At 51.6% G+C, this 18,142-nt stretch overlaps 1 protein-coding gene and 1 long non-coding RNA gene across 2 annotated transcripts in view; one reads left to right on the top strand and one right to left on the bottom strand.

Annotated features, from left to right (window-relative positions):
* Nucleotides 1–18,142, bottom strand: part of RPL38 (ribosomal protein L38) — a 245,815-nt gene that overhangs the window by 220,520 nt on the left and 7,153 nt on the right. The gene's annotated exons all lie outside the window — the stretch shown is intronic.
* Nucleotides 207–6,304, top strand: LOC129648584 (uncharacterized). The gene is made up of 3 exons (XR_008712799.1): nucleotides 207–1,150; nucleotides 5,019–5,097; nucleotides 5,805–6,304. It is a non-coding gene; the product is annotated as an uncharacterized LOC129648584 (long non-coding RNA).

Here is an 18,142-nt window from a genome sequence, read left to right as displayed (position 1 = left end):
GTCAGTGTTGACATCACTCCATTTTACAGATCAGAAAACAGAAAATGAGGAGGCTGCACTCTCCAGGACCCCTCCCAGGGCACTGGAACACTCTGTACTGCTTTGTTGGTTTGGTTTAATTTAGCTGATCTGGTTTAATTAGAGGAAACAGGGCTGAGCCTGTGTCCCCTTTAAGGGCACATCCAGGTGAGTAAAGCATCCTAGTACACTGCATTGATAGACAAGCCTAGAGACTTCTGGCAATTTCTAGGGGGTTCTAGATCTTTATGGAAAATGCATTTTTCTCCTTCCCTTCGCTTCTGGAAACAAGAGTATGAGGAGCCAGGGTGTGGCAGCCAAGGCTGTCGTGTGAAAGCTGATTCCAAATCTGCCCCAACTGAGGGCCATCCCTGGGCTCCCTGTTCCCCTTCTTCTGGAAACTTGGAGTGGGGGTTCTTTTAGCATTTCTCTGCCCTGTGAGTGGGGCTCCTAGAAAGACAATCAAACATTTCTCTAGGGCCTGAAAGAAACCACACTTGGCCACTTTCCCATAAAGGAGAAATTGTAGCTAAGGGAGACTCCCCGTCTCCCATGTGCTCCAAGAAGCATCTGCAGGTGGAGCCGCCCTCGCCAGGGCCCCTGCACACCTTCCAAGGCGGGGAGACCCAGCGCCTGCGGCAGCTTCAAGGAAGACACAATGGAAACAGCCCAGTCACTGCTCTGCAGGAGCCATGGGCTAACGAGGTGGTGGTGCTGTGCGTGAGTATTCACACATATTCCTTCATCCATGAGAGTGAAATGGCTAAAACCATACAGGAATATTGCTCAAGCTGAGTTCATTACCTACCATAAAAATGCTCAATAAAGAAGGAGATTGGAGCGGAGTGGAAATATTCCAGAAAGTGTCTTAGAAGTGAGTTTAAAGCCAGATTTTAAAGGTCACTTCCATCCGTCCATCCACCCAATCATTCTGACTGATGCCTTCACCATAGCCACACCTGTGCTAAACAAGTCCCAGGGGAAAGTGATGCTCATTGATTCATTGGTTTATTTATTCACCCACAACCCGAAGTCGAGGGTTTGCTTGTGCCCGGCATTAGAGAGAGCCTGCAGGATGCAGGGAGATCTTCCTGGGTAGGGGATTTTGTCAACAAAGTCTCCGGGATGGGAGGTATGTGGAATACAGGCAGACAGTTAAGGATGCTGGCATTCTTTCTCTACTCTCCTTGTTTAGAGAAACAGTGGTTTTAACAAGGGCTGCAAAACAGTAGCTGCGAGGCATTCTTGGGTGAGTCACGGCCACTCGTTTAATAAATAGGAAGAACCTATTGTGTGTCTTGCACTGTGTCAGGTGAGCTGGAAAGTGAGGGAGGAGACAGACAGCACGTGTCCTCCTTCCCTCTGGACCCCTCCAGCTTGTTGATGCCCCAGCTCAGGGGCTGCCTGCTGACCTGAGCGACTTGACCTCCTCCGTGGCAGCAGCACCTGTGGCCACTGGCACGCGCGCCAGAACCAGAGTGTGTGTGTGTGGGTGGGTGTGAGTGTGAGTGTGACTGGGCCTGTGTATTTCCATGTGTGTGTGTCTGGGTGTGTCTCTGTTAGCGTGTCTCGGTATGTCTGAGTGTGTGAATGAGTGTGAGTGTGTCTGTGTTGGTGTGAGTGTCTGTGTCCATGTGTATATGTATGTGCAAGTATCTAAGTGTGTGAATGAGTGTGTATCTGCATGTGCCTGTGAGAATGTTCGTGAGTGTGCATGAGTACGTATGAGTGTATTTTTGTGTGTGAGTGTGTTAGTGTGTCTCTGTGGTATTGTGTAAACGTGGGTGTGAATGAGTATGTGTGTGTCTGTGTTCATGCGTAGACGGTATGTGTGAGTGGGTAAGTGTGAGCGCGTAAGTGTGAGTATGTCCACCCGTGAGTGCACGGACGTGGGAGAAGACTGTATCGGGAAGGAAAGCGTGAACGTGGGCTTCCCCGAGGATGAAAGGCGGCTGGGCGGGGCAGACAGGCTGTAAGCGGAGCGCGGGGGTGTCCGCGGGACGGACGGGGGGAGGAGGCACAGGAAGAAAGGGAGGACGTTAATCGGAAGGGGACCCCCGACGGGACTGGGGGCGGGAGCTTTCTGGCCGGCCCGGTGGGGGCCAGGAGACCGGCAGGCGGTGCAGTCCACGGCGGAAGCGGGTGAGACCGGCGGCTGGCCTGGGTCTCCGGGGACTGGTCCAGGAGGCCCCGGGGAAGCCGAGGGGAGGTGGACCCAGCCCCGGGTCGGCTCCACGCGGAGGTCGTCGGGCTTTCGTCCACCCAGGGCAGAGCAGCAGGACCAAGACGGGGCAGAGGCCCGCTCAGGCCACCGTCAGGGGCCCCGAGGGTGTTCCCTGAGCCGGGGGCTTGCGGAGCCTCGAGCAGGCAGGCCCGGGCTGCTGACCCCTGGGTCAGGGCGTGTCTGGAAGGGACCCAGAGGGTGGCTTTGTCTGAGCCCCGCTCCACCCCACAGCCGGGCTGGATGGCAGCCCCCGCACCCCCCCGGACCGCACGCACCCGCGTCCGCCAGCCTTTTTCCTTTTCTACGTACAGATTATTCATCAGGTTAAGAGGGACTTCTCATAGCGCTTTGTTTTCTTTCAAAAAGAGCTAACATAAAGCCCAGTGGGTTTGTCAGTCGCCTTCCCTTCCCTCCGCTGTTTGTTTTCTCAGCTCACCCCTCCCGGCCCCCACCCGCAGCTGCTCCCAGTGCTGTAATCCTGGGCTCTGGCATCAGAGCCGTTGCCATGGGGACCTCACTGATTCAACATCGTGATGACAGTTCGGTGGGGATGAACGCGAGAAGAGAGGGGAGGCGAGAGGGAGGGGGCGGAAGCCTCCGGTTCTCCGAAGGGGCGGTGGGGGGCGGTGGCGAGGAGGAAGTGGCAAGGGGGTGTATTAGTTTCCCACGGATGCTGTAACAAATGGTCGCAAACTGGGTATAGCTTGAAACGACATATGAGGATTCTCTGATGGTTCTAGAGGCCTGCCGTCCAAAATGAAGGACGAGCTGCTCTGGTTCCTCCTGGAGGCTGAAGAGCGTCTGTACCCGACCTCTCTCCCGGCTTCCGGTGTCACCAGCGATCCTAGACTCCTGGATGCTCTCCCCAGTCTCTGCCTCCATCCTCACATGGCCTCCTCCCCGCGTCAGGGTGTCTGCTCCCTCTCTCTCTCTTAAGAGAGAGATAGGGCTCACCCTAAATCCTGGATGACCTCATCTCTAATTACATGGGCCAAGGCCTTTTTCACCTTCAGAGGTTCCAGGGGTTTGTAACTTGGATGTGTCTTTTTGAAGGTCCCTATTCAACCCACTGCAAAGGGGGGAAGCCCATACAGGAATGCACTCTGCTACCTCAGATTTGACATACCAGCTTTGAACATTAGGATAGGTGCTGGAAATTTGCCTCTTTATACCACTCCAGTATCTTTGCCTGGACAGAAGAGGCTGGCGGGCTACAGTCCATGGAGTCACAAAGAGTTGGACACGACTCAAGCAACTTAGCATGCACAGAGCCGCAGATCAACCTGTTTCTGTGTGTGTGTGTGTGTGTGTGTCTTGGCCATGCCTGGGGTAGTTGAGAGCACAAACCCTGCAACCAGACTGACTGGCTTGGCACCTTGCCTCTGCATTTCTAGCTATGAGAGTCCAGGGTTGAAGTGAACCTTTCCATGCCTCAGTTTTCCCAGCTGTAACCTGGGCGTGATAGTTCCTTCTTCATAAGGCTGACGGGAGCAACACAGAGCTCAGTGGCCAGGAAGTCCTTAGGACAGCGCTCACACACTCCTACTGTGGCATAGGCACTGGGATACATCAGTGAACAAAGTTGGTACATATCCCTGTCCCCAGGGAGCTGACGTTCCAGAAAAGGAGGAAGGTGAACCATAAATTTGTTGTTGTTTAGTTGCTCAGCCATGTCCGACTCTTTGCGACCCCATGGGCTGTAGCCCACAAGGCCCCTTTTTCATGGGATTTCCCAGGGAAGAATACAGGAGTCGGTTGCCATTTCCTTCTCCAGGAGATATTCCCGACCCAGGGATCGAACCCAGGTCTCCTGCACTGGAGGTGGATTCTTTACCATTGAACCACCAGGGAAGCCTGAAATGTAAATAGTAGATAAATAAATAAGGAAGTGATATAGTACATTGGCAGAGAAGGCAATGGCACCCCACTCCAGTACTCTTGCCTGGAAAATCCCATGGACGGAGGAGCCTGGTAGGCTGCAGTCCATGGGGTCGCTAAGAGTTGGACACGACTGAGCGACTTCACTTTCACTTTTCACTTTCATGCATTGGAAAAGGAAATGGCAACCCACTCCAGTGTTCTTGCCTGGAGTGGCAAGAATCCCAGGGACGGGGCAGCCTGGTGGGCTTCCGTCTATGGGGTCGCACAGAGTCGGACACGACTAAAGCGACTTAGCAGCAGCAGCAGCAGAGTACATTGGAAGGTGATAAATGCCACAGAAAGGAGGAAAGTAACCAGAAAAGGGGGATGAGGCGTGTCTAGAGGGAGGTCAAGTGGGTCAGGACTTAGAAGAATGGCCAGAGAGTCTGTGAGTTTCCTATGTCTCACCAGAGCATCGATCCAGTGGATTCTTAAAGAGGTAGCACCCCCCAGGCCCCTGTGAGCAACAAGCCTTTCCTCTGATGGGGGAAACTATTGACTGTAGCTGCCCCCCAGGCCTCAGGTGATCCTAGGAACTCTGAAGTGCAGATGGCCCCTTTAAAGTGTCCAGAATGGCAGCGTGGATGCTGGGCTTTTGCACCCCTGGGGAGGGGGTACAGCCTTGGGTGTCAGCTGCCAATACTCCCAGCAACTTCGGGGAGGGGAGGTGTGTTGGCCCCAGAAAGGTCTGGGCCACACCCACCCCAAGTGAGGAGATCAGCTGAGTGGGATGATTCGTGTGAAATCCTTGGCAAATTGCCAGGCCCGTGAACGATGCTAAATAAATGGCGATTGGTAGCATTCTGAAAGGTGGTAGCCCCTCACCTTGGAAACTCTTTCTTTCCTTGGCGTCCAGGACCTCACAGGCTGCGTTTCCCTCCTGCTTCCCTGGTGCCATCGCGGGCCCCTCCGCCTCCCCTGACGTTTAAGTGCAGGTGTGTCTCGGGTCTGAGTCCTCGGACTGCTCTTCTCCACCAATTATGCACCCTCTCATCCATTCTCTGTCCCTTAAATACCATTTATAAGCTGAAGACTCTTAAAATTTTATCTCCAGCTTGGACCTCGTGTTGAACTCCAGACTCATATATCCAGCTGCCTACTCGATAGCTCTACTTACACGTCTAATTGGCTGTGGCAGCCGTGGGAACGCTCCACTCACACCATTAATGGGAACAGGGTAACTGACATCCCCGGACTGGCCTCACATGATGCCGAGTCTATGCATCTGTGGGCTTCCCCCAGCTTGTGACCAAGCATGGGCTGGGGTGGGGTAAGCCAGAGAGAAGGGGGTACAGGACAGATCCACCCCTCTGGCATGTGGATACACCTGATGGCAGGTTTTGGTTCGAGCACTCCCCAGGGACCTGGCTGAGCCCTTCTTAGAAATGTGCTGTGTTTGCAGACATCCTCTTCCCCAGTCTCCCTCTCCCATCTCTCTTCATGGATGACCATACTGCATTTGGGAATCTCCTCTTCAACCCCTGCTTCCTCCCCTCCATCCTTCACAGCCATTTCCCCTGAAAGTCTCTTGCCCACCCGATCCTGTCTTGGCGTCTGCTCCTTGGAGGATCCAAGGCAACAGATTAGCATCTCAAACGTCCAATGTTCTAAACCAAATTAACCAGCTCTCTCTCCCCTCCAGAAATCTACTGCTCCACCAGACCTCCAACCTCATGTTAATAAATGCCAGCTGTCTTCTGTTGCTCATACCCCAAAGCAATGGTGGATCCTTGAGTCTCCTCTTTCTTCCATTCTCCAGCCCAGCATCAAATCCCATTGGCTCCCACTTCAGAGCCAGTCGAAGGTCAGATGAGCCTGGCTCTCCTCTGCACCAGCTCAAGCCAATGTCATCTCCCACCTGGATTGTTGTTAAACCCTGCTCTCTGGACAGCCTGCTTCAGTCTTGCTCTGTCCCTCCCTCAGGCTGTTCTTAGCACATCGCTGAGTGATGCTTTCAAGATGTCAGATCAAATCTTGGGGTCAGTGGCTCCCAGGTAACAGTCATGAGCCACATAGCCACACTCACAGGCCCTCCTGACCCTCTCTGGTCTGTCCTCCACCCTGGAAGCCGTACACCCTCTTTGCTGGTCATCTTCAGGCCAGCATCCACCTTGGGGGTCTCATCTTTCTGCTCCTTGTCAACACACTAATTCCCTCTTCTGCTTCATGAGTCTTCACCCAGGGGCCACCTTCTCAAGCTTCCCTGACCAACCCACCCCATATGCCCTGTTCCCCTTCCTGTGCAAACACTGACATCTATTTTTGCCTCTTTAATTGGTATATTCCTGCCATTAGAACGGAAACACCATGGTGGCAGGAGTTGGGTTTCCTCTCCTCCCCACACCCAGGCCCGCCCAGTACCCAGGGCAGGGCAGACGCTCCATAAATATTTATTGAGAGAATAAAGAGCAAACTCACCAAAGGACCTGGTGCATAACAGGATTTGATAAATATTGGCTTTATAAAATTGTGTTTGCTTTTATTTCATAAAATTCAGGAGCCTGTAGAACAGAAACAAAAATAACCTATAATCCCTCTGCTTTGATACCCCCTATGGACATCTTTAAAAAGATAAAAATAATACATGCAGACAGGTAGAAAATCCTATTAGGTATCAAAAGGCATAGGATGGAAGGAAAGAGCCTTCTGCCAGCACTCTGGCACCAGCCCAGCAGTTCCACCACCCTGCCCCACCCTGATACCCGCTTCTCGGGGGCTGAGAAGGGATCGTCCAGGGGGAACAGGGGCAGGTGTGCCCGGGAAGAGGCTGGAGGCTTTGGAAGCTGTGGGAACTGGGCTACAGGTGTTTTAGCGTACACTTTGGCCCACCAGCACAGATATAAGCCAGATCCTGTGACGCTGACCTTGTATGGTATCATTCCTCTGCTGAGTGTTCTCTGAAGCTTCCGGAGCATGTTGGAGAAAGTCCACACTCTTCTTTGGGTCTCTAGGACTCTGTGAGGTCTAACTCTCCAACCCCTGCCTCCCTATCCCTTGCCACATCCCAGCCACACCTTCCCATGGCCTTCCCTGCCCCAGGGCCTTGGTATGTGCCGTGCTGTTCTCTCTGGAAAGCTTTCTTTCCCCTCATCATGTGGCTGGCTCCCACTCAGCCTTCTGGTCTCAGCTGACATCAGCAGTTCTCACATTTCAAGAAGCACCAGACTCTCCTGGAGAGCTGATGGAAACTTAGGTAGCAGGACCTCATCGTCAGAGTTTCTGATTCAGTAGTTCTGGGACGACCTGAGAATGTTGAGTTCTAACAAGTTCCCTGATGCTGCTCTGTTGCTGAGGGGACCCTACTTTGAGAACCACTGGGTTAAGTGATGCTACTCTAAGATGCTGGCTTTACAGACACCCCTCCTCCCACCTTCCTTTTTTTCTTTAAAAATTTTGTTGAAAAATCTAATTATTATTATTAGTTGTGGCCTCACCATGCTGCATGTGGAACCTTAGTTCCCTCACCAGGGATCAAACCCGCAGCCTCTGCGTTGGAAGCATGGAGTCTTAACCACTGGACCACAAGGAAGGCCCTTCCCCACATTTCTAAATTAAGTCCTCCTGTAGCACCTTGTGCTGCTTCTTCACACCAAGTATTATTATACCATAATATATTAGGGTTATAATATTGCGGATTTTTCATTGTAATTTTGTGTTGAAGGCATATCTTTTAATTTTCACCAGAGCAAGTTTTGGTTTCCCACCTCCATCCTTTCTTATATTAAAACGGCAGCCAGACCAATAAACAGATAGTGTACAGAGTTGGTCTCTCTTGCCTTTAGAAGAGAGGGAACTAACATTTATTGAACGCTCTTAAGCATCGGTAAAGCGTCTGCCTATAATGCGGGAGATGCAGGTTTAATCCCTGGGTCGGAAAGATCCCCTGGAGAAGGAAACGGCAACCCACTCCAGTATTCTTGCCTGGAAAATCCCATGGACCGAGGAGCCTGGTGGGTTACAGTCCATGGCGTTGCAAAGAGTCGGACACGACTAAGCAACTCCACTTTCACTTTCACTTTCTTAGGCATCTTGCACTATCATGAAGGCTTCTAGAATGATAATAACCAACAGTGACCTCTGTTTACTGAGCATCTATTCTGTGCCGGGAAACATACTTTGCAAGGAGCTATGGCTGTTTGGTTCATTTCTGTATCCCCAGTGCCTGGCCGTAGTGATGCCTAATAAATATATGTATATTTAGTAAGTGATTTAATGAGTAAAAATAAACAATTCTCCTATATGGGACATTTCTTCCTTTCCTGAGGATGGAGGGACTTCCTTCTGGGACTGGTTTTATAGACTTAGCTACCATCTGGAGCTGTCTGTAAGGGGTTAGGAGGCTGGGCTCCTTTAAGATCTTGAACCTGGCCTCACCTCTCCAGAAAGATTGAGGAGGAACCCTGGAAGCTCTGGGCATCTTCTAGCATCCTGCAGAGGTGATGGGGAAAGGCAGACACTCCCTCCATTGCCTCTCATATAACAAAATAAAGGTAAAGAAGCAGGGGCGGGGACCCAGAGGCTGGTTTATGCCCCTTAAATGCAAAGCAGAAAATAACAGGAAGATCAAAGCAAGGCCAAAAAGGAGGAGACAGAAAAATATAAGGAGGGGGACAGAGAGGCAGAAAGGAAGGAGGTAGATAAAGAAAATACAGGGACAGGATGTCCACGGTGGAGCCTGGCTTTCCTCCCTAGGTGTCCGTGGGCTACCTGCCGAATCAATTGATTACATCTGTAGGCAGAGTTGCCTTTTTATTTCACACCAATTTTCATGGGCAGCGTAAGATAAAAATGGAAGAGGTGAAGTGAATGGGGAAAGATGATTGAATGTTGATGTAAAAAGGGAAGGTGTGAGGAAGGGAGGGTTGATCGGACACCCAGCTGCCCCGGATTGCTGGGGGTGAGGGGGGGTGTCTTCCGCCCCTTTATGCTTTTCTTTCCTTTATATATTTTTTGAAAACCCGGTTTCCCAGCGAATTGCTGGTCACAATCCCCCTTGGCAATAGGAACGGGTGTGCCCCAGGCCCCAGGAAGCTCGACTCTCTGTTGCCCCCACACCTCCCACCCCGATTCCATCCCAGGCTCGGAATTTGAGGGCTTGCTGGGGACTGAGTGTCCGGGGCATTGGGAGGGTGCTGTCTCACTGTCTGAACTTGACTCACCCTCTCCTGCTCCCGCAGCCTCTTCCCCACGTGGGGTGCTGTGATAATAACTCACTTGGCCGTGACACAGGGGAGCGCTAACAGGTGAGATGTTCGAGATGTGCTCTGCAAAAGAGAGGACTACAAGCAGGCTTCCTAATCTGAGCAAATAAAAATCAAACACTGCAAGGGAAAAGGAACGGCCCCTTCCTGGAGCGGGTACATCTGTCCGTCCATCATGGGCTGGCCTTTGTGGGCTCCCCTGGAAGGGTCCTCCACCAGCTGGACATCTGAGCCGTGTCTTCAAAGGCCAGGTGGCTGCCTCTGGGGTCTCGGTCCTAGAAACTCTTTGTTTCAAGCCTACCATTTGGAACATTTGGGGAGTAGGGCCCTATCAAAAGCCCTTCTGCTAAGAACTGGCTTCCAAATCCGAAAACAGTGTTCCCCATGGGATCAGAGGCAAAGAGGGGCCAGGAACCACCCCTCCCAGCTTTCCCTCCTCCATCCTGAAGCCACCAGAAACGCGTGGTTATCAGAACTTGACCCTCTGTGCTGTTAAGGCGGAGCCAAAGGGCAGGAGTTGGGGGCCCGGGGCTTCAGCACCTCACTGAGTGGGGTTGGTGGGCTTTCTGTGCCAGGCCTTTGAGGTAGCTCTGCTCAAAGATGCTGATCCCTGTTCCAGAAAAGGCAAAGGAGGGCACCACTCACTACCTACACACCCTGGGCTTACTTTCATCAGCAGGCCTGGTGTGTCAGCAGGGCAGGCAGTGACCTGAGACGGAGATAGTGACGCGGGGACAAGACACTGAGACGCATGCTGTCCGTCAGGGGTCTGCAGTTTCTCTGGACAGGGAACTGAGCATCCCTGAGGGGTCTTTATGATCCTCCAGACCCACAAAGTCGGTGCTGAAAAGGGCCACAGTGCCCACTGTACAGATGAGAAAAACGAGGCCTGGAATGGGGTATGTCACTGAGCTCAGAGCCTGTTAGAGGCAGAGAGGAGGTTCGAATCTGGGTTTGCCTACCAGGGGTTTTGTGTGTGTGTGTGTGTGTGTGTGTGTGTGTGTGTGTGTGTGTGTGTTTGCAGCGGTGGGGGGCTCTATACAGGCTGCCTTTCAAGGAAGCAGGCCGGTGGAGAGGCCCGTATTTCCAGGCCAAGGTGAGCGCCTAGGACAAGAGGCGGAGATGACAGGTGTGTTTGCTTCGCACACTCAGAATACGACCTGCCTGGGGAGCAGCGCGTGCGGGGTTTTGTGAAACACCTGATGAAGTTGTTGCTCGTATTTCCTCTTTACAGCTGTCTGCGCTGGGTGCTCAGGGGCCTCTTGTGAGAACCTGGTGCCCAGAGCCTGTCACTCAGCCCGCTAGTTGACAGCTCCCCTGGCCCCATCCCCCAGGGATGCAGGAGGCTGGGCTGGGGTCCGCTTAGCCCTGCATCCTCCTGATACCGGCATGGTGCCCGCTGTGAGACCCCTGCCCAGCCGTGAGTACCCAGAGAGAGGGGCCTCTTAGTTGTGGTGTGCAGATGCTTCTAGTTGCGGCATGTGGGATCCAGTTCCCCGACCAGGGCTGGGACCCTGGCCCCCTGCACGGGGAGTGCAGAGTCTTAGCCCCTAGACTGCCAGAGCCGTCTCTCCTTGTGTTTTTTCAAAGTCCCCGATGACAACATATATCCCCAGGGTGGGGTGGAGGGGGAGTGGGTCTTAGCTTTTCATCTGAGATCTTGAAGCAGAGGCTGGTGCCCGGCAAACAGAACACAGAGAGGAGAGTAATTCGGGTATGAGCTCCACTTTCATGGATTGGCAGGTGTCACTGACCATGGCAGACCCTGTAGGTTGCTTCTCCCCGCTGGCCCCCGGCCTCTTCAACCCACCTGGAGGTCACCATGGCCGTGGTGGACAGACCGCATGCCTGCAGAAAGCTTCCCAGCCCAAAGCCTGCCTTCCTGTTCCTGGGGCTGTTCTTTGGCTCTGGAAGGGAGCTAAGCTCCACATGGCAGGTAGAAGCGATGGGAATGAGATCCTTAAGCTACGGTCTCTCAACCCTGAACTACAGGAGCTCATGGAGAAACCCTTGGATCCCTTGTGTGTTCTGCAGCCTTTTAACTGGCCTGGTGGCACACAGTGGAAACCCATTCATTAATTCTCTGTAATTAGCTTTCCTCTCTTCCCTTTCTCTCTTCTCCACTCCCTTCCCATGCTTCTTGGAACCTACTCCCAAATAAATGACTCGCACTCACATCCTTGCCCAAAGGTATGCTTCTAGGAGAACTCAAACTTAAACACCAGCTCCCTGGTTTTAGGGGATGCCTGTGAGGTCCTAAGATCTGGGCATCCTAGCCATGTGATACAAGGCTTGTCCTATCACCTCTTGGAGCCTCTGTTTTCAGATTTGTAAGGTAAAAGTTAGTGCTCTGCAGTTCTATAAGAGTCTGTTTCCTAATCATTTAAACATTAAATTCATTCAGGGTTGCCACAGAGTAAACCATAGACTATATTCTATTCATCTAGATTGCAAGATTAAAGATCAATACAGCGTTGCATAGAAGCAAGTGTTCAATTGGGTAACAAATTCTAAATAGAGCTGGGAATGAGAGAAAGGAAAGAAGCAGTCAGAGAAAGCTTCCTGTGAGTGGGGAAGTTTGAACTAGGCCTTAAAGGATGGGTGAATCCAGGTAGGTTGGGGCTCATGCAGGGGAGTGGACCCTGAGAAGAGGTTTAGACCACAGTCTGAAGGTGCAGGTACTGGAACATTCATTGCTATGGACTAAATGTAACCTCTCCCCCAAATCCATACGTTAAAGCCCCAGCCCCCTGTAATGTGATGGTATTAGGAGAGGGGGGGCCTTTGGAGGTAATTCAGCTTATATGAGGTCATGAGGGTGGGGTCCTCATGATGGGATTAGTGCCCTTCTAAGAAGAAGAAGAGAGATCCAAGCTCTTTCTCTCTCTCCCATCTGAGAACACAGCAAGAAGGACGAGGCTGTCTACAAGCCAGGGAAAGAGACCTCACCGGGAACTGAATCTGCTGGCACCTTGATCTTGAACTTCCCAGTCTCCGGAACTATGAGAAAGAAATGGCTGTTGTTTAAGCCCCTTCTCCCCCCCACCCCCACCCCCACCCCACCCAATCTGTGGTATTTTGTTACAGCAGCTTGAGCTGACTAAGACACCTATCATGGAGCTTCTTCAATCCTGGGTGAATAGCAATGGATCGCCACCCCTTACATGCACGGTTACCTGGCAGCTGTTAGGATTGTATGCATGTTTATTTTTCAATGACTGTCCATAATTTTCTAGAAAGAAGGAGCGATTGGAGTGTATGGATAGTTTAATAAAAAGACACCCTTCATCCACTTCCCTTCTCATCTCATTACTTCTCATCACATCCTCATCCCCCCACTTCCTATTCCATCCCTTGTCTCCCCATGAGGGGACTCTGGAGACCAGTCCTGTTGGCACAGCGATTTGGCAGAGGTAGAAGGATGCTGAGGCTCTGGCCACTAAGAACCTCAGAGGTAGGAGATTTTGGACCTCAAAATGAAAATAGCCCAAGAGGCTCTGATTAAGGAAGCAGCTTAGACACTGTTGTTTCTAGAAGGAGCAGAAAACATCATTTTTGCTGTCTGGGGCTTGCATCAGGATTCGCTGGGAAAACTACTCCCCTCTGCCTGCTTGGCTGGAGGCCAATCCTACCAGAGCAGTGGTGGCCAGTTTGGGCTCCCAGGACTCTTATGCTAACTTTGAGCTCAACTGTCTCCTGTCTGTTTCGACTCTGGTCTCTTGGCCACTTTGACAGGCAATAAATGAAGTGGTTTAGAGCACAGATACTGGGGGCCAAGCAGCCTGGGTAAAACCTGGGTGCTGCCATTTAGGGGCTGTGGGGGCTGTTAAATTTCTTAACAGCCCTGTGCCTCAGCTTCCCCACCTGTACAGTGAGTATGAGGATAGTGGCAATCTCATGGGGTTGCTGTGATGAGTCACAAGTGCAGAGCTCTGAACGACTGTTAACCACCTCCAACATCATGACCACCGCCATCACCATCAACAGCAGCAGCAGCAACGCCACCGTCCTCAGCATCACCATCAGCATTTCTACCACCATCATCATCATCTATCCTTACAGGAAACGGGGGATCTGGTACTCAGGACTGGATTCCTGGGGACATATGCTCCGAAGGGAAATTCAGGCTCGGTGGGAGGAGCCAAAGGCCAACTGCCTGAGGACGTGCTCAGCCTACCCTGGAAGTGGCACCTTCACTCAGAGCAGAACTTACACTTGCGTTCCTTTGAGCCCTGAACTGCTGCCCTGGCTCTTGGTCGGTCAGCGGTGGCCTTCCCCCACCAGGCTGGCTTCCCGTCTTTCCCATCGGTCTAGGGGAGGACAGACTGGGCAGGGGCTGCGTGGCTCTAGGGCCCTGATAGACCAAAGGAAGGGTGAGCAGCTCTCTCCCGCCCGGCCAGCCCCTCCGCTGCCCTCCCAGCCAGTGTACCCACTCTCTCCCTCCTGCCCCCTTCTCTGCCTGAGTTTCCTCCGAGGAGGCCAAGGCGGGAGGTCTAATACTGCCTGGCTAATGGCTTATGGATCATTGGCACATCAGGCCCGATGGAAGTGTCTGTTAAGCTTGGCATTGGGAGCCTGAGTCAAATGGCCCGAGACAGATTTATGGCCATTTTCCGGGCCACGCCAGGTAAATGCTCCCTGACAGCCCTCCAGGACTCACACACTCGGAAAACCAGGAGGGGTGGAGGGAGCGTATCCCAACGCACTTGGAGCCCCATGGCCTCAACCACAGTGCAGGATATCTCCAAGATCAGAACAGAGTTGCCTGGGTGTGACATGGGGTTTGAGCAAGGGACAGATGTCTGGATTCACCCAGAAACAAGGCCAGGAAGACTAACTAATTAGCACCAATTTGGAAAGAGGCCAGATTAACCTAGTACAAGATTCTGAATTATGGAATTGTTAAACACAGTTTTACCACCTTCAAGAAAATAGACTGCAATAGACCCTTCTAGAAAGCACCCCGTGTGTGTGTGTGCATGTGTGTATGAGAGAGACAGACAGAGAGAGAGACCGAGTGCTTATCCTTGCCTGGACGGAATTCCCCATGTGCCAGGGAAATGGATGATCTACAGTTGTATTACTTGGCACTTAGTAAAATTAAATTATCAAAATGGTGATACAAAGGTTCTTGGGGACCTACTAGAATGAGCAGATGAATGATGTGCAATTGCCCATCAACATGTTTGCATGCCAACTGGCACTTCTGCTGGGTGTGTGTGCTGCTTGCTCTTTCCTGTGGGTTAAACGCCTCCCTTGCACTCTGGTTCCTGCCTCCCTCTGCTGCTCTGCCGTCCCAGCTCCTACCTTGCACAGGTGAACGTCCAGCCCACCACGGCTGCTCCTCTGGGCTGGAAACCTGCTCATTCACCGGTGAACGGAACACAGAGGAGCTCTTGGAGTGTTTGGAGTTCTGGAGTCTACACTGTCTCCCTGCCCTTGGAGGCTGGGTTTTCCCTACCAGTTTGAGAGAATTTGCTAAGAGCTCAGAAACAGTCTCTCTGTCTTGTCAAGAGTTTTCAGAGCCAGGGTCCTCTCCTCTCTCCCCACACTCATATCCAAGGAAGAGGTTTGGCATTTCCATCTCCTTGGCTGGCAAATTGTAAATTTGGGTCTGAGCAGAAAATATAGTGACATCAAGGTTATACGGTCCCCAGCTGACAAGACAGATAACTCTCAGCAATCCGGCAGTTCCCATCTCCTCCTGGTCTCCTCTAGCTCTGCTCTTTCTTTCAATCTTTTTTTTTTTTTTTAAGAAAACATTTTTAGAGACTTTAATAACTGTGGAAGGATGCTGTAAGGTGGGCAGGGAAATCGATCATTTTTATTCGGTTGTGCGCGATAAAATGTAAGTTTGGACCATAAATCTTCTTACCTTGAGGGGAAAGAATAGCGTGCCTGGCCATTAACACAACTCCCATTTTGGAGATTTTAATGAATGAGTGAAGGTCTGGTCTGAGTAATTGATGGCTCCCACCTCCCCGCTGGGACTATGGGTTTCAGACTCAGGCTTCGGCAGGGAATGGGGCTTCCCTTCTGTCTCCAGTCCAGGCAACTGCTGGTTCCCAGTCTCCCTCTTCGCTGGTACGGATCTTCTGTTAGTTCTTTTATTTTGCTTTTAAATTAATTTTTATTGGAGTATAGTTGCTTTAAAACGTTGCATTAGTTTCTTCTATACAGCATAGTGATTCACTAAATACAACTTAAGCCCCCACCATGTGTAAGAAGCCATGTTTAGGAGGATCCACATGAACACGTCAGAGCCCTGGGCAAGTTGTCCCTAAGAAAGCCTTCTCTTCAAGGTCTGGGTGATGCTGAGGGTGGGGGAGAAGTGATGAGTAATAGAAGATGCTGGGAGACGGGATTTTTGGAGGAGTGACTTAGAGAAGGTTGCCTGGAGGAAGAAAATAAGAATTCTTATAATTTTGGAGGGGGACTTTGGGTAGGTTTCTGTGGGGTTGGTTTGGAAGCCAAAATCTGATCCTTTGCAATGGAAATTTTGGTGTGTGTGTAGATGGGGGAGATTCTGGTTTTCTGGCCCTACGTCACCACCTGTTCCCAAATTTTCCATCGATATGAATTGCCCATCAATACCTTAAATACTTCTCCACTGCCCTGGACACAGTCCCATGGGATCATGGCAGTGGAGGAGACAAGTGTTTTGCTGTTGGCTATAGGATGCAATTCCTGGAGCTAGATATGTTGAAGATACTTGCATAATCTTTGCTCCCAGTACAGTATCCTCAAAGGGAACAGCTGGAATGCTGTTTCAGTCAACTTGAGCTGCCATAAGAAAAGACCAAGTGGCGTAAACAACAGGCATTCATTTCTCACAGTTCTGGAGGCTGGGAAGTCCAAGATCAAGGTGCCAGCAGATTTGATTTCTGGCGAAGGCTTTCTTCCTGTTTTACAGACAGCAACCTGCCTGCTGTGTCCTCACAAGGAGGAGAGAGAACACTGATCTCCTTTCCTTTTCTGTAAGGGCACTAATCCCATTATGAGGGCTCCACCCTCATGACCCTGCACGTGTGCTAAGTCACTTCAGTCACGTCCAACTCTTTGTGACCCCATGGACTGCAGCCCACCAGGCTCCTCTGAGCACGGGGTTCTCCAGGCAAGAATCCTGGAGTGGGTTGCCATTTCCTCCTCCAGGGAATTTTCCTGAGCCAGGGATCAAATCTGCACCTCTTACGTCTCCTGCATTGGCAGGCGGGTTCTTTACCACTAGTGCCCCCTGGGCCCCCCCCCCAAGACCTTATCTAACCCTAATCACGTCCCCAAGCCCAATGACCAGCTCCAAATGCTATCTCTTTGGGAGTTAGATCTTCAACAGAGGGATTTGGAGGCAGGCCAGACATTCATCCGTAAAGATACTGCAGAGTCAGGCCACAGATTCTGCTTTCTTTTCAGGCAGATCAGTAGGTGGGCATTTGGAAAGTGTGGGCTGTGGGGGGAAGAGAGGACAGGGAGTGGCCTTTACTGCCTGGGGGTAACAGCCACCCCCTGTTCCTGCCACCCCAAGCCTATGGCCAGAGTCCCAGGACCATCCCTGCCCCAGGATGCCTTCCTCAAGTCCTCCAGTTTCCATCAGTCCCTTCCTTTCCAATCTCTCCGCCAAGGGCACACCTGGGCTCAGGGCACCTCCAGCCTCGGATCTCCTGTGACTCACCAGCTCTCTGTACACACCACAGGGCATCCAATTACTCAGAGAACAGCCTGCTTCTATTTGCTTATCAGACTTTCACTGTTTGCCCCGGGCATCGCTATTCACTGATTTGAACTTTTGTCCTTCAAGCTCTAACATGATTCATGATCTGTGAGTGGTGAGGGTCACGTGGGCTGTGGGTTTCTCGGCTGTCTGGACCTGTGGTCAAGGTTCCTGTTCTAAATATGAGCAAACTGGGCCTGGGAGAAGGGAAAGGGAAGTCCCTCAGTCGTGTCCGACTCTTTGCGACCTCATAGACTGTAGCCCACCAGTCTCCTCTGTCCATGGGATTTTCCAGGCAATAGTACTGGAGTGGATTGCCATTCCTTCTCCAGGGATCTTCCCAACCCAGGGCTTGAACCCAGATCTCCCGCATTGTAAACAGACGCTTTACCGTCTGAGCCACCAGCGAAGTGGGAGAAGGTGAGTATCTATATAAATCTCCTGGCTCATAAGCGGAGGAGCCAAAACTTGAGACGAGGCCCATCTCATCCAATAGCCAGAGCTCTTCCTAATATAGAGGTGGGTCCTGTATGGGGACCCAGCTCTGATTGGTCAGCCCACTGCAGAGTTGCACTCAAACAGCCAATAGTGTTGTTGTTCAGTCGGCCAGCCGGGTCCGACTCTGCCACCCCATGAACTGCAGCACGCCAGGCCTCCCTGTCCTTCACCACCTCCCAGAGTTTGCCCAAGTTCATGTCCATTGAGTCAGTGGTACCATCCCACCGTCTCAACTTCTGTCACCTTCTTCTCCTTCTGCCTTCAATCTTTCTCAGCATCAGCCAACATAAGAGAACAGAAAAGGCTGTGGCCACATTTACGTGATAGTGAGGGTTTTGAGCTCTGTCTAAAGTCGTTTTGGTGGGTCAGAAAAAAAAAAAATGGTGGCTGACTATATTCTTCAAATTGACACAAGCTTTTAAAGATTTTGAGTCTCTTGAGAGCCAGGGCACGGGGGCCAAAGTGTAATACATTCATCTGTTGGCGACAGTGGGAAAGTCTCCTGAGGACACAAAGTGAATATCCATCACCAGAGGTCTAGGTGAATAAATGAGACTACATTCACACACTATT

Source organism: Bubalus kerabau, chromosome 4 (genome assembly GCF_029407905.1).
Source record: "Bubalus kerabau isolate K-KA32 ecotype Philippines breed swamp buffalo chromosome 4, PCC_UOA_SB_1v2, whole genome shotgun sequence".
Taxonomy (NCBI): Eukaryota; Metazoa; Chordata; class Mammalia; order Artiodactyla; family Bovidae; genus Bubalus; species Bubalus kerabau.
This window is presented reverse-complemented; position numbering and strand designations above follow the sequence as displayed.